At 47.0% G+C, this 11,935-nt stretch overlaps 1 long non-coding RNA gene across 1 annotated transcript; it reads right to left on the reverse strand.

The window, feature by feature from the left end:
- Positions 1-946: 946 nt before the first annotated feature.
- LOC104912094 lies at positions 947-11,919 on the reverse strand. The gene is made up of 3 exons (XR_004160585.1): positions 11,776-11,919; positions 11,075-11,255; positions 947-1,107 (listed from the first exon to the last, which is right to left on the reverse strand). It is a non-coding gene; the product is annotated as an uncharacterized LOC104912094 (long non-coding RNA).
- Between the last annotated feature and the right edge of the window lie 16 nt (positions 11,920-11,935).

Raw genomic sequence — 11,935 nt, forward strand, 5'->3', positions numbered from 1 at the left:
TTACACTTCAAGTACCAAAAAGATGGAAAAGATGCCAAAAATACATTTTTAAACTTAATTGGAACACTGTGTTTCAAAAATATAGCCTTAAGCATCCAAAGCACAAACAGCTCCAAAAATGACCACAAAGACCTAGAACAGGAGACTCACACAGCAGAGTGATGCTGCAGAGCCCCCCAGGTACCACACTCAGTGTCATGCAGAGGAAACAGCGGGTTTTGCAGTGAGCAACCACAGGCACATCATCCACACCCAAACCTATAAGGAAGCATGCAGAACCCAAGGCTACGTTCCTCTAGCAGGCTTTGTAAGGAAGCAGTCTGCTTCTGTCCCAAACATTATCACTGAGCTCTGCTCGCTGGTGACAGTGACAGGACTTGGCACAGAGCTGTGGCAGGGGAAGGTTGGTTTGGGTTGGATTAGGAGAGGACTGTGCTCCAGAGGGAGTGAGCACAGCTCCAAGCTGCTGGAGCTCAGCAAGCACTGGGACACCGCTCTCAGCCATAGGGTCTGGGGTTTGTTGCTGCTATGTGGGACAGGGAGACTCGGTGACACCTGGGGGTGCCTTTCAACTCAGGACATTCTGTGGTTCTGTCCCTCTATGTCACACAGACACCTTTCAACTGCCAACGTAGCAACCACTCCACACAGACCCAGCGCCATTAGGACCACATTTCCTTCCCAAAGGTGACAGAGGATGCAGCTCAGTTTATATACTGCCCACAACTGTCACAGTATTCCAAAAGATTACTAACGAGCACAAACTTCTAACACGTGCTATCAGAGAACACCTGTAAGCAGTACCAGAGAAAACAATTTAATCCCAGGTGTGTGTGTGCTCACACAGCAGCTGTGTGCTTGCAGCTACCAAAGCACAGCAGCAGGACACACGCAGAGGCTGCCTGTGCTTCTTCCCCACACCGACCCAAAAAACGACCTTACCTGGGAATGGGGAGCCCAGCACTGGGATCCTGAGGGGTGAGAGGGTGAGCAGGCGGCACTGCGGGATGCTGGGTGGGGGTGGTCCTGGGGGGGCTTCAGCCTCCACTGCCAGCAGCGCCAGGCTTGGAGGGCTGCCCACTGGGCTGGGACCGCGCCGGCAGCCACCTGCAGGGAGAGATGCAAACATTTCATTGGGATGGACGTAAGGATGCTTCCAGCATTCTGAATTTAAGGCAGCAGACACACAGAACATTCTTAACCTTGCCTCCAACATCACGAGATAGGACTGTTGGACGGCTGAGGTTGGAAGGGACCTTAATGAACATCTGCTTCTAAGAAGATGTTACACTTTGAAAACATTTCCAATGTTCTCACAAAGTCATGCTAATTTCTTTAAGAAGCACTCATAGCAGCACCACTGATGGTTGGACTTAATGACCTTGAGGGTATTTTCCAAAGTTAAGACTCTATAAAAGAAAGTTGTGTTTTATGCAGTGCCTTTGGCAAGGCTATAGTACTGGCACCATGACCCCAGCCCTTTTGCTGTTATTCTGCCAGAACTCTGCTTTGAAGCCCAGGTGTGAGAACACACCCTTGCAACCTGAAGGGACAACACAAGGCAATATTGAGTGATGTATAAGCTGTGCAGAGTTGCTAAATTTAAATGATAAAAACCTCAGTAATAGAAGAAGCCACGCAGTTGAACGTATTGATCTGTGCTCACTTCGTCTGTCATGGTTCATAACGAAGCACAAACACCCGTATCTGACTTTTGCTAAATAAAAGCTGTCTGATTTTAGATCTGAATGTTTGTGTTGCCCATTACATTAACCAGACATTAATATTACCTGTTGGACTGCTGCCCTGCTCTGTGCATGCAAGGACTTAAGCTGTACAAGCTTCACGTGCAGGTGCCTTCACCTTCAGCACACATCATGCAGAAACTTCATACAATCATAGAATGGCTCAGGTTGGAAAGGGCTTCAGCGCCCTCTGAGCGAAGAATTTCCTCCAAACACCCAACCTAAATCTCCCCTCTTTCAGTTTAAATCCTTCCCCCTTTGTCCTGCGACTATAAGACTGCCTTGAACAGGAACTCAGCAGCTGCCCACCAAATGCAGGCTCAAACTCACTTCTGACTACATAACATTTACCTTGATGTCTGAGAAGCTTAAGGGGAAGACCTTTGGAGCTCAATCTTGACTAAATATGTTAAATAAACAAGAAAATGAGCAGTAGAAAGTCTTAAGGAAAAACCTCATTTGACAAACACCAGCTGTTACTCCCTCTACACTGAGCTATGTATTCAAAAATTAAGCAATCATTAGCTTATTATGTTATTTAGCAAATGTTTTCAGCTCATGTGGAAACCCTTCAGGCAGTGAGAGCCAACTGTAGACGAGCACAAATCCCTGCTTGATCACAGCAGACATTTCCTCAATCTGTTGGGTTTCCCGCACCTCTGTATCACTGCTGAGCCAGTGCCTGGCCCTGGGGGGCTCAGAAGGCACCAAGGGGCCCCATGCCAGCCCAGCAGCAATGACTGTGCCCTAGAGAAGCCCCACCACTGCCCCACTCAGGACAGGGGACACAACCCAGCCCCACTAGCTCTGTGGCCAGGTGCCCTGTGGGGGCCTTCAGACACCTGGATGCTCTTGCTGCCAAACATTCCTGCTCTCAGCTCTGGGGTAGGGGAAAGATGTTCTGTGCTTTTGGAAAGGAAATTGTTCCACTTACAGTTAATTGGGGCTCTTGAGGCTATTCTCCTCACTTTCAGCAGCTCTGCTTCTCAATCTTATAATAAACAATTATTTGCCAACAAAATAAGCCCTCCGTCTTAGCAAAACAGGAGTCAAATATTTTCAGTAAGCAGCATAAAAAAGCTTCATTATTGCTACTGGATATCAGCTCCAAGAGGAATCCACTTCAATACTTGTATGAGCACTAATACAGCAGGCATGCAGGCAAGGAAACACCAACAAACGATATCAACATTTTAATCGTTCCACCGTGGATAGATGAAAAATAGGTTATTCTCTCAAAGTCACGATGGAAATATCCAAAGACCTCATGGTCTGATTACTCAGACTGTTTTGATGATTTTTGCATTCATTCACCTGAGAACAACCACAGGTGTTGGTTGGGTTCCCCGCCCCAACTGTATGAGATCACTGCCTGCAACCCAACCACCTTCAGTGGGAGCAACCAACTGAACTCCTTCTGCAACACTTGGAAAACAAATGTTGCATAGAGAATTACTTTCCTGCCAGCCTCCTGGGTACATGAGCAGAAAGGTTGTTCACTTCTCCACTGATTCTTCTTTTGGAGAACACGCATGTCCCCCAAAGAGCTGAGCAAAACAACAGAGCAACAGAATCCTGCATTGCCAAAACTGAGTAGAACTCCTGGAGCTAGCAGGCCATCCTTATTAAAGTTTCATCAGCTCCATTATTAAAGTTTCATCAGCCAGTTGAAAGAGAAGTTTGGGTGATTTCCTCGCCTTTGATGAGGCTCTCACATGCTCTCTCCTATTAAATAATTCCACGACACGAGGATACCCCTGTAATTGTTAATACTGGAGCGTGTCACAGCCTGGAGTCACCGCACGCCTTCCACTGAGTCCACTGAACACCATCCTCCCAGCAGGAGGATCCCTCAGCTCAGCCTGCCCCATAGGCTGCCTCAGGATGGTTCTTCTCAGGAGCTGGGCACTTCTTCAGCCATTTGCAGGGTGCAGGAAAGCAGCTCTTTGCAGAAACCAATCCCATTTCACTGGGAGAATTTCCAAAAACTCCTGGGAAGGGTTTTTTAGAGTCACACTTAATGACCGTTTACTTGAGTTTGAAGAAGCAAATGCCTTGCAAAAAGGAGTAAAAAAAACTCTCATCTGGATAATCTTGAGGGGGACAAAATTATGACCAGTGGCTTTTTCTCCGAATCTGTTTTTGCCAAGGCACACTCCATCCGGAGCAGCAATGCAGCAGCTGTCTGCCAAAACAACAAAACCCACATTGATGCTCTTTTCCAGCCTTCCTTCCCAGTGCCCTACAGCAGCAGTAGGGAAAGACACACGAGGTGGGCAGCACATCTTGGTGAGCAGCTACTGGAGGAGCAGCTGAACGAGCAGTGGGGGTACTCAGAGATAACAAATCAAAGGGGGTGCAGTGCAGAAGTGCAGTGATGGAGATGGAACGCAGCAGTGAGCACATCACAGTGAAGTGTCTGATCTCCAAACTCTGCCTGCAAACAGGAGATCCCAGATGTTGCCATTTGTGTAGAAAAGGCTCTACAAGCACAGATATGGAAGTTTCTGTTGTACCTTTCTTTTATTACAGCACAGCATCATTTAGGTAAGCTTTCAAGTTGCATCCAGAAGATCCATTTTCACATGGCAGATCCATGCTTGTCGGCTTCACAACAAACCCTGATTGTTATTACATTCTTTCAGTCTGTTTCTTCAGTTCTGCCTACAGGAAAACATTTTTCCCCCCTCCAAAAAACCATGATCATCTCCCAAGAGACCCAAATGAAAGAAGTAAAAGGAAAAAAAATGAAACAGGTTTTATAAAGACCTTCTACAAAGTTAAAGGAACTTTTGGGGTGTCCTGATGAAGAATTAACTTTCTTTAAAGGAAACCTTTTTGACACAAATGGAGTTCTGCTTCCAAGTGCTGATCTGCCTCTTCTCATAGAAGTGGACACCAAACACATGGGACCATGCAAGGTTCAACTTATATCAAAGCTTTTCTTTCACCAGCAGTTCCATTTCAACACTACCCAAATGACCTTCAGTAGTTTAGGAAAAGGATTCCAAAACTCAGCTATCAGCTGAGCAGCATCCTAGGGAATTTACAATACTTTCCATGTATGTTTAAGGAGTAAATATTTGGAAGGCTCTCAATGGACACGCATATTATAAAGACTGTATGAAAATAAGTACCAGTTAAATTGAGATTGATTAAATACTTTCAATGGAGAGCCAATGAAGTTAGTAACACAGAGACCTTAATCCTTACCTACAGAGGGCTGTACACCATTACCAGTTCTTTTCAAAGCAACAGTTTTCTTCTTTGTTTTCAACTTCTATTCATAAAATAAATAACAACCTGCACCAGCATCCTTATTTCTAGATGACCTTTAAGATCTCTTCCAATCCAAGCCATTCTGAGGCTCAAGCTGATTTCCCCCATCTCAGCCCTGGCCTCAGGATCCCCGCTGGTTTCTGGGCACCATTACCACTGCACAGCCCATCCATGACTCAGGGTGCCACATCCAAGCACTGCACAATCCCAGCTGCTACTTAAAAAATTAATAAGTCTATCACTTGTCATCACAAAGACATTCCAGAACTGTTTACTGAATCACAACCAATTCTGCTAAAAGAAGCTGAAGGCAGAAGGAGGGTTTATTACCAGACAGCAACACTGACAGTGGATCTATCAGGTCTAGTCCACCAGCTTGGGACCCATTCTGCAGCATAGGGTTGCCACTTATTGCACCAGCCTGAAGGCAGTAAATCTTGACACACAGCACAGATGTCACGGGATGCTCCTCGGTCAGCTCCTGCTGCTGGGCCAGGGCAGCAGGCAAGTGCTGGAGCACAGCCCTGGGGCTGGCAAACCTGGCTGCAGGCAGCACAGCACTCCAGCCCCAGCCAGCGCAGAGCACTCATCACCACCTCTAAAGGTGTATGGAAAAGCAATCCAGAAGAATGAAGCATTTGAAGGGTGAATTTATTGTTTACTATCCCTTATTCCCTTTCCCTTCCGTCTGTAGAGTCTTTAAGAGGAACAAAACAAAGTCTTTTATGTGACAGTTCTTTATTAAACTTATTAGGCTGTTATCAGTATTAAAACTGACAACTGTCTCTTGATAGGAAAAGAGAAGAATGTAGTTGAAATGAGCTACAGTGGCTGCTGCTGTCTGATCACCCCTCCCTGAAGACGAGCCATAAAAAGGAGGGAACAGGATAACAAATGCCTGATTTCTGCCTTAGATTCGTTCCTCCCAAAGTCCTGGGCTCCTGCAAATTACAACACTGCTTTCTCAGCACCTTCCTAGCCCTGGCCAGCTACACAAGGTGTGTGTTAAAGCACAAGGGAGGAACAGAGCAGGATAAAAGTTGCCGCTTGCTCGAGCCATTGCAGAGCTGCACACAAGCTGCTTGCAGGCTGCTCCAGCCACAGCCTGGAAGTTCTGTGCGTAGCATCATCTGGAAAACCACTGGGTGCACAGAGAAGTACAGGGCTGAAAAGGGGGAGGATGGAAAATCCCCAGGTTTAGTAAGGCAGAGGTATATTGACCAGAAAGAATGAAACATTTTTTGTGGAGGAAGGCTGAAAACCTGGCAGAAAGAATCATACAGAATCACAGGATGGCCAGGGTTGGAAGGGACCTCAAGGATCTCATGAAGCTCCAACCCCCCACCACAGGCAGGGCCACCAACCTCCACATTTCATAGCAGCCCAGGCTGCCCAGGGCCCCATCCAACCTGGCCTTGAACACCTCCAGGGATGGACGGGGCATCCACAGCCTCTCTGGGCAGCTATTCCAGCACCTCACCACACTCTTGGTAAAGAACTTAAGGAAACCAAGCAGAGAATTTGCTCCAGCTGAAAAGCTTATGCACTTACAGAGAAGGAAATGGGAAGCATTACCTATACTGAGCCCACTGCTTCATATCAGCATGCTGTTTGAGCATCTAATCAGCTATATCACTCAGTGTAGGCACTGCAGAAAACTTAACAGGCCACAACTGGCCACTTCCAACAGAACACTGACTTCCCTCATCAGCAAAGCACACTCTGGAACTAATAGGTTTGAGGCCTGAAGACGGAGCCATGGCTGCTTCCTGGCTAATTCTCTGCTGTCACTTCTTCACATGCCAGCACTCACTGAGCAGCCCTCTATAAGTGCACCAGTCCACCTGCAGGGCAGCACTGCCCCACCACATGGCAGGCCCAGACATTTAACATTAGTTGCTCCTTGCAAGGAACTTGGTTGTTTTTTTCTACCAAGCACAAACGCTTGGCAGACCTACAACACATGCATTTATCACACCTGCATTTACATTTGCAGAGTTCAGACCCAGGAGAACCTGCTGACTCTGCGATCTGAACTGCACGTGGGTTGGAATTTCAGGTGCCGAGCAACTTGAAGCAGTACTTATCAATCAATAACATGAGGCAATGGGTTGACTTAAATAGTGCATTTATCCTAATACAAAGAAAAACATATTGATTTTTCCATCTTCTGAAGCCAAAAGGGAGGGGGGAAAAAAAAAGTGTACAGCCTCTTACGTTTGTAACCTGGTATTGCATGTCTGCCAGTAAAAGAACCACTGACTGCTCATTTCTATGCCCACGTGCAATAAATAACAGTACAAAAGCCAACCAAAACAGGCACTGCAAATCACTGAGGGATGAGTTTCTTTATAATGCTCTCAGGACCAAGCAGGACAATATTACAGAGTAAGTTGGAACAACGAGCCTTTTCAATAGGTGTATTGTAATGCGCCCTCATTTATATATTGAAGTGAAAATTAACTGGTCTTAACTGGAGCTGAAGGGTAGATAAAACAGAGAGCAACAAAAAGCACAGGCTTAACAAAAAAAGCCAAAACTTCAGGAAGGCTGCAACTAAAGTCAAGCATTCCCAAAGATTTCACTGTGTGCTCCTCCCTGAAGTGCCTCAATTAAGAGGGCTGTGTGACATTGCACGGTCGTTCAGGCTCCCGCAGGGCTGCTCTTGTGTTACAAACTGGGAACTGTAGCACATGGCAGTTAAATACAAAAGTATCCAATCTGAGATGCCCCAAAACCATCTGCTTGCATCCACAAAAGTAAAGCTGGTGCTCAGTGCTTCCCAGCTGTTGGAGAGGATTTGTGGGTGGTGAGGCAGAACCACCTTGGCAGCCCACGCAGCCCCCCACACATCTTCCGTTCTCCAGGTCTCATTCATTCTGACTTCCGTAATTTTGGGTCTTCACTTCCTCCCTTGTTACCATTCTGCCACCAGCACCTTCACCTCCAGCCTCAGCTCCAGCTCCTGCCAGCTCTCCCATCCCTTGGTATCCAAGTTAGAGTACCAGGGGGATACAACGGCCCATCAGAGGGCTACAGCTTTTCTCCCGTGGTACAACCAGGGCTCCTTTCTGCAGGCCACCGACCCCACTGGGACGCACAGAAGGATGCCACAAGGCAGGCAATGTGTGCTTCACATAACCCAGAGCTGTGCCAGCAGCTGCTTCTCCCTATGGGAAGCTCAGTGTTGAAGCCTGAGCTACTCAGTGCAAAGCAGTTCCAAAAACACGAACCACCCAGGAGCACCAAGCTGCAGTGCTTTCAGGAAGGCTTCCAGGGAGCTCCTCCAGCAGGGCAGTGCCAGACAACACAGCTAACGTAGGCACGTCTGACTTGGGTCCAAACGAGCCACAGCTCCAACCATGTGGCACTGCACGATGCGGCAGACAGAAATCTTAATGCTTTCTGTGCACAAATAACCAAGCACTGCCTTCTTCCAATAGACATAAAACAATTCCCACCATTTCAAGGTGGGAAAATAAAATGCCATTATTCACTTTGAGCACCCGAAATTCCAAGTACATAAATTCATGCTCTGTAATAGACCGGAGAATAACAGCAAAATCCTTTCCTTATGGAAAACACCACCTCCTAGTAGCTGGTACCGGTACTCACAGCTGCAAAATTATGTGCATTATCATTCACCAAATGTCAGCGCTTCACATTCCTTTATCTTTGTAACACTGCTGATAAACTGAGGAAACAATTATATCATTACCGATAACTGCAGAAGGCAAACCTGCCTGTGAGATGGGCTTTCAGAACGAACACGGCCACGCAGCCTGCTAAAAGCTTATTAACTTCTCAGTTTAAGCCACTTACCTGAGCAATTTGCTCTCTATATTTTTAATCACTTTCCATATTAACCGTAAAAATTATACACTAAATACCTCGAGTACTACCATAATGCTTCCTAGGAACTTCAAGTATGTTTGGAAGCAGCTTCTCCTCCAGGCTGCAGTGCGTTGATATTATAATTTCCCACTCTTGCAACAGTGTCATAAATGTACAGGTTTGATTTCATGAGCTCTGGAGCTCACCAACTGCTTAGGATGTTACTTGATTAGTATCAGCCGGATGCATTGATGTCAGCCAGGGGTCCTCGTGCTCCTGAGGAGCAGAGCAATAAATGCTGAGCGCACTGCTGGAGGAGGAGCAGGAGCCCACGCCGTGCTGGGCTGCACACAGCCATCAGCCCAGAAGGTGGTGGGAAAAGAACCAAGGGATGGAAGGAAGGAGGAGGCAGAGCCTAAGACGTGTTAACAGGTTGCCCAAGGAGGCTGTGGATGCCCCATCCCTGCAGGCATCCAAGGCCAGGCTGGATGTGGCTCTGGGCAGCCTGGGCTGCTGGTTGGCGACCTGCACACAGCAGGGGGTTGGAACTGGATGAGCATTGTGGGCCTTTGCAACCCAGGCCATTCTGTGATTCTGTGGTAAGACAAAGAGCAACAGTGCAGCAGTGCTGCAAGCCAAGTCCTGTCTGAAAGGTAGGCAGCAGCAGAAAGGCTTCAGAGCAGGGAAAATCATCATTCAGTATAACTCTACTAGAAACCCTGCTCAGCAAGACATTCCAAATGAAGAAAATGGATCAGCACTGGTTTGATCCATCTCAAGCTCTCTTGACAACATCCCTGATTGCACACATATCGTCCACTGGAAGCAAACCTTTACAGACAATGTAGCTCCCTCAGGATCACCATGTGTGACCCGCTGCTCTGCCTGGCCAGCTCTACTAACCCACCACCAGGTAGACTTGTTCTTTATGTTTGACGTGTTATGTACGTACTTTAAACTCTCCACATTCACTGCATCACGGAAGCTGACAGTTCAGGACAGAGCTCGCCCCATGTTCAGCAGAACAACACACACAAACCAACATGTAAACCCAAGCCAGCTCAGCAGTTACCAGGCTACCAACCCACCTGCCGTGCACGCAGTTCAGCTATGCAGAACTCCTCCTTCACCATTGCATTTGTCATTAAAAACATACTTTGAATGATGCAACACAACTCAAATATTCCCTGTGCCACAACAGAGCAGACTTTCAAGCTGTGCCACTCTTATTTATGACCACTGTCATTCCCAACAGAGAGACACTGCACTACAGTGGAGCATCGCTCGATGCTGGCAAGAACAGCACACAGCTTGCTGTAAAGGGCCGCTAGAAGCATCCCAGCACAGAGCTGATCTGCGCTGTTCAACGTGCTTCCATTCTCAGCAATATTTATTGCTCATTAATCAATCTGGCAAAGCAACCCAAACACTCCAGCACCCTCTCTGTCTTGCTGCAAAAAACACAGAACTGCCTGCATGCTGGCAGCTTCCAAATACAGAGTGCTGCTCATGGCAGTGCCCACAGGAACCCACCAGAGGAACATTATCTGACATCTAAGGAACACAGGAGCAGAGACAGCAAGCCATTAAGAATACCCCCATTCTGAATTTCAGAATCTAAGCCAGTGCTTTAAGTACCGACAGCCTTTTACTCCCCAGCCTCCTCTGTGAGATAGCTGCTGTCTCAGATTAACACCGTGACACAGAAGCAGAGCTTGGGCTCTAGAGCAATGGAATTCCAAGTATAAATCCTTGCTTTTCTATTAGCTGCTGTGTTCCGCAGATTAATGTCATTTATTTAATAAATACCACTGCGCACAACTGAGTTTTAATGAGATGACCAATCAATTACTGTCCTCTGCTGATAGCTGTCTATGGAAACCACGTCTCACTCCAAAAATTCACAGCAAATAGGAGAATCCTGCATGAACTGCATTGGTCTTTTTTTATTGGTTGGTTGAAAACAAACCCAGAATCTTGGGGCTGACTCGCCCCATCATTCTGGAAGCAGACAGCCAGTTACAGGATTATTAACCAATTAATACATTCTTGTCATGCTTTGGAAGTAATTTAGGGGATGAAGAGCTCTCTGCCATCGAGGTTCCAGACCAGTCGGGAGAGTTTCAGATGAATGGAATGAAACCCTTACTTTAGGAAATGGCTCATTCCTCTCCTGAGCTGCATGAATGGCGGTAAATACTCAATTATTTACTAACCTGGCATCAGCGGAGGTGCCAGCACCACTGTGGGAAGAGGCCTGGAGGCAGGAGCTGGCCTGGCAACGGCCATCGCCACCTGATTTGTCATTAGCAGAGGCTTCTCGCTGCCCTGGAAGAGACGCGGTTCCTCAGGATGTATCCACGCCGAATCCAGAGCAAATGCATTATTTAGGTATATCTGTCCAACACAAGCAAAAGGACATTAAGGTTGGAGAGACTTCATTCTCCCTTCCATCTCTGAGCTTTTGTTTTTATCTTTAACTCGTTGTTAATACATGGGTAGGATCTCAACACGGGGACAAACACCAGAACAGACTGACTGCTGTTCTGTAAGTGAGGACAGCACTCAGCTGATCGCTCCAAACCCAGCCAGCCCTGAACACAAGTCAGCTAAAGCAGCATCACCAAAAGGAAACGAGTGCTGGAGCCAACAGTGCCTCCACCACAGCTTCATGCAGCACAAGTCCATCAGCAGCTCACAGACTGCAGCTCCTCATTTTATCCTTTGCATAACTTCACAGAACCAAAGATATAACACAACTGGAGCAGCATTCTGCACACATCAACCCCACAATATTTCTTCTCCATGCTGTTTCACTGGACAAAATACTGCCCTCTTGCATGCAGCCACAGTTTACAAAAACATTTCTCAGCTGCTACAGTTTATGAGCATCAGCATTAAACAGGACCAGACTTACTTTGCAGCTCGGCAGCCTTTTATCTATCCAGCTCTTCCCAGCGTGAGGTGGAACAGTAGATGTGTACACGGGAGGAAAAACAGGCACAAATTCCACACCGGATGATGGTGAAATCCAACGATTGGAGAATGAGCGCCAAATATCCACTGCAGGGGCAAAA

Source organism: Meleagris gallopavo, chromosome 8, assembly GCF_000146605.3.
Source record: "Meleagris gallopavo isolate NT-WF06-2002-E0010 breed Aviagen turkey brand Nicholas breeding stock chromosome 8, Turkey_5.1, whole genome shotgun sequence".
NCBI classification, from domain to species: Eukaryota; Metazoa; Chordata; class Aves; order Galliformes; family Phasianidae; genus Meleagris; species Meleagris gallopavo.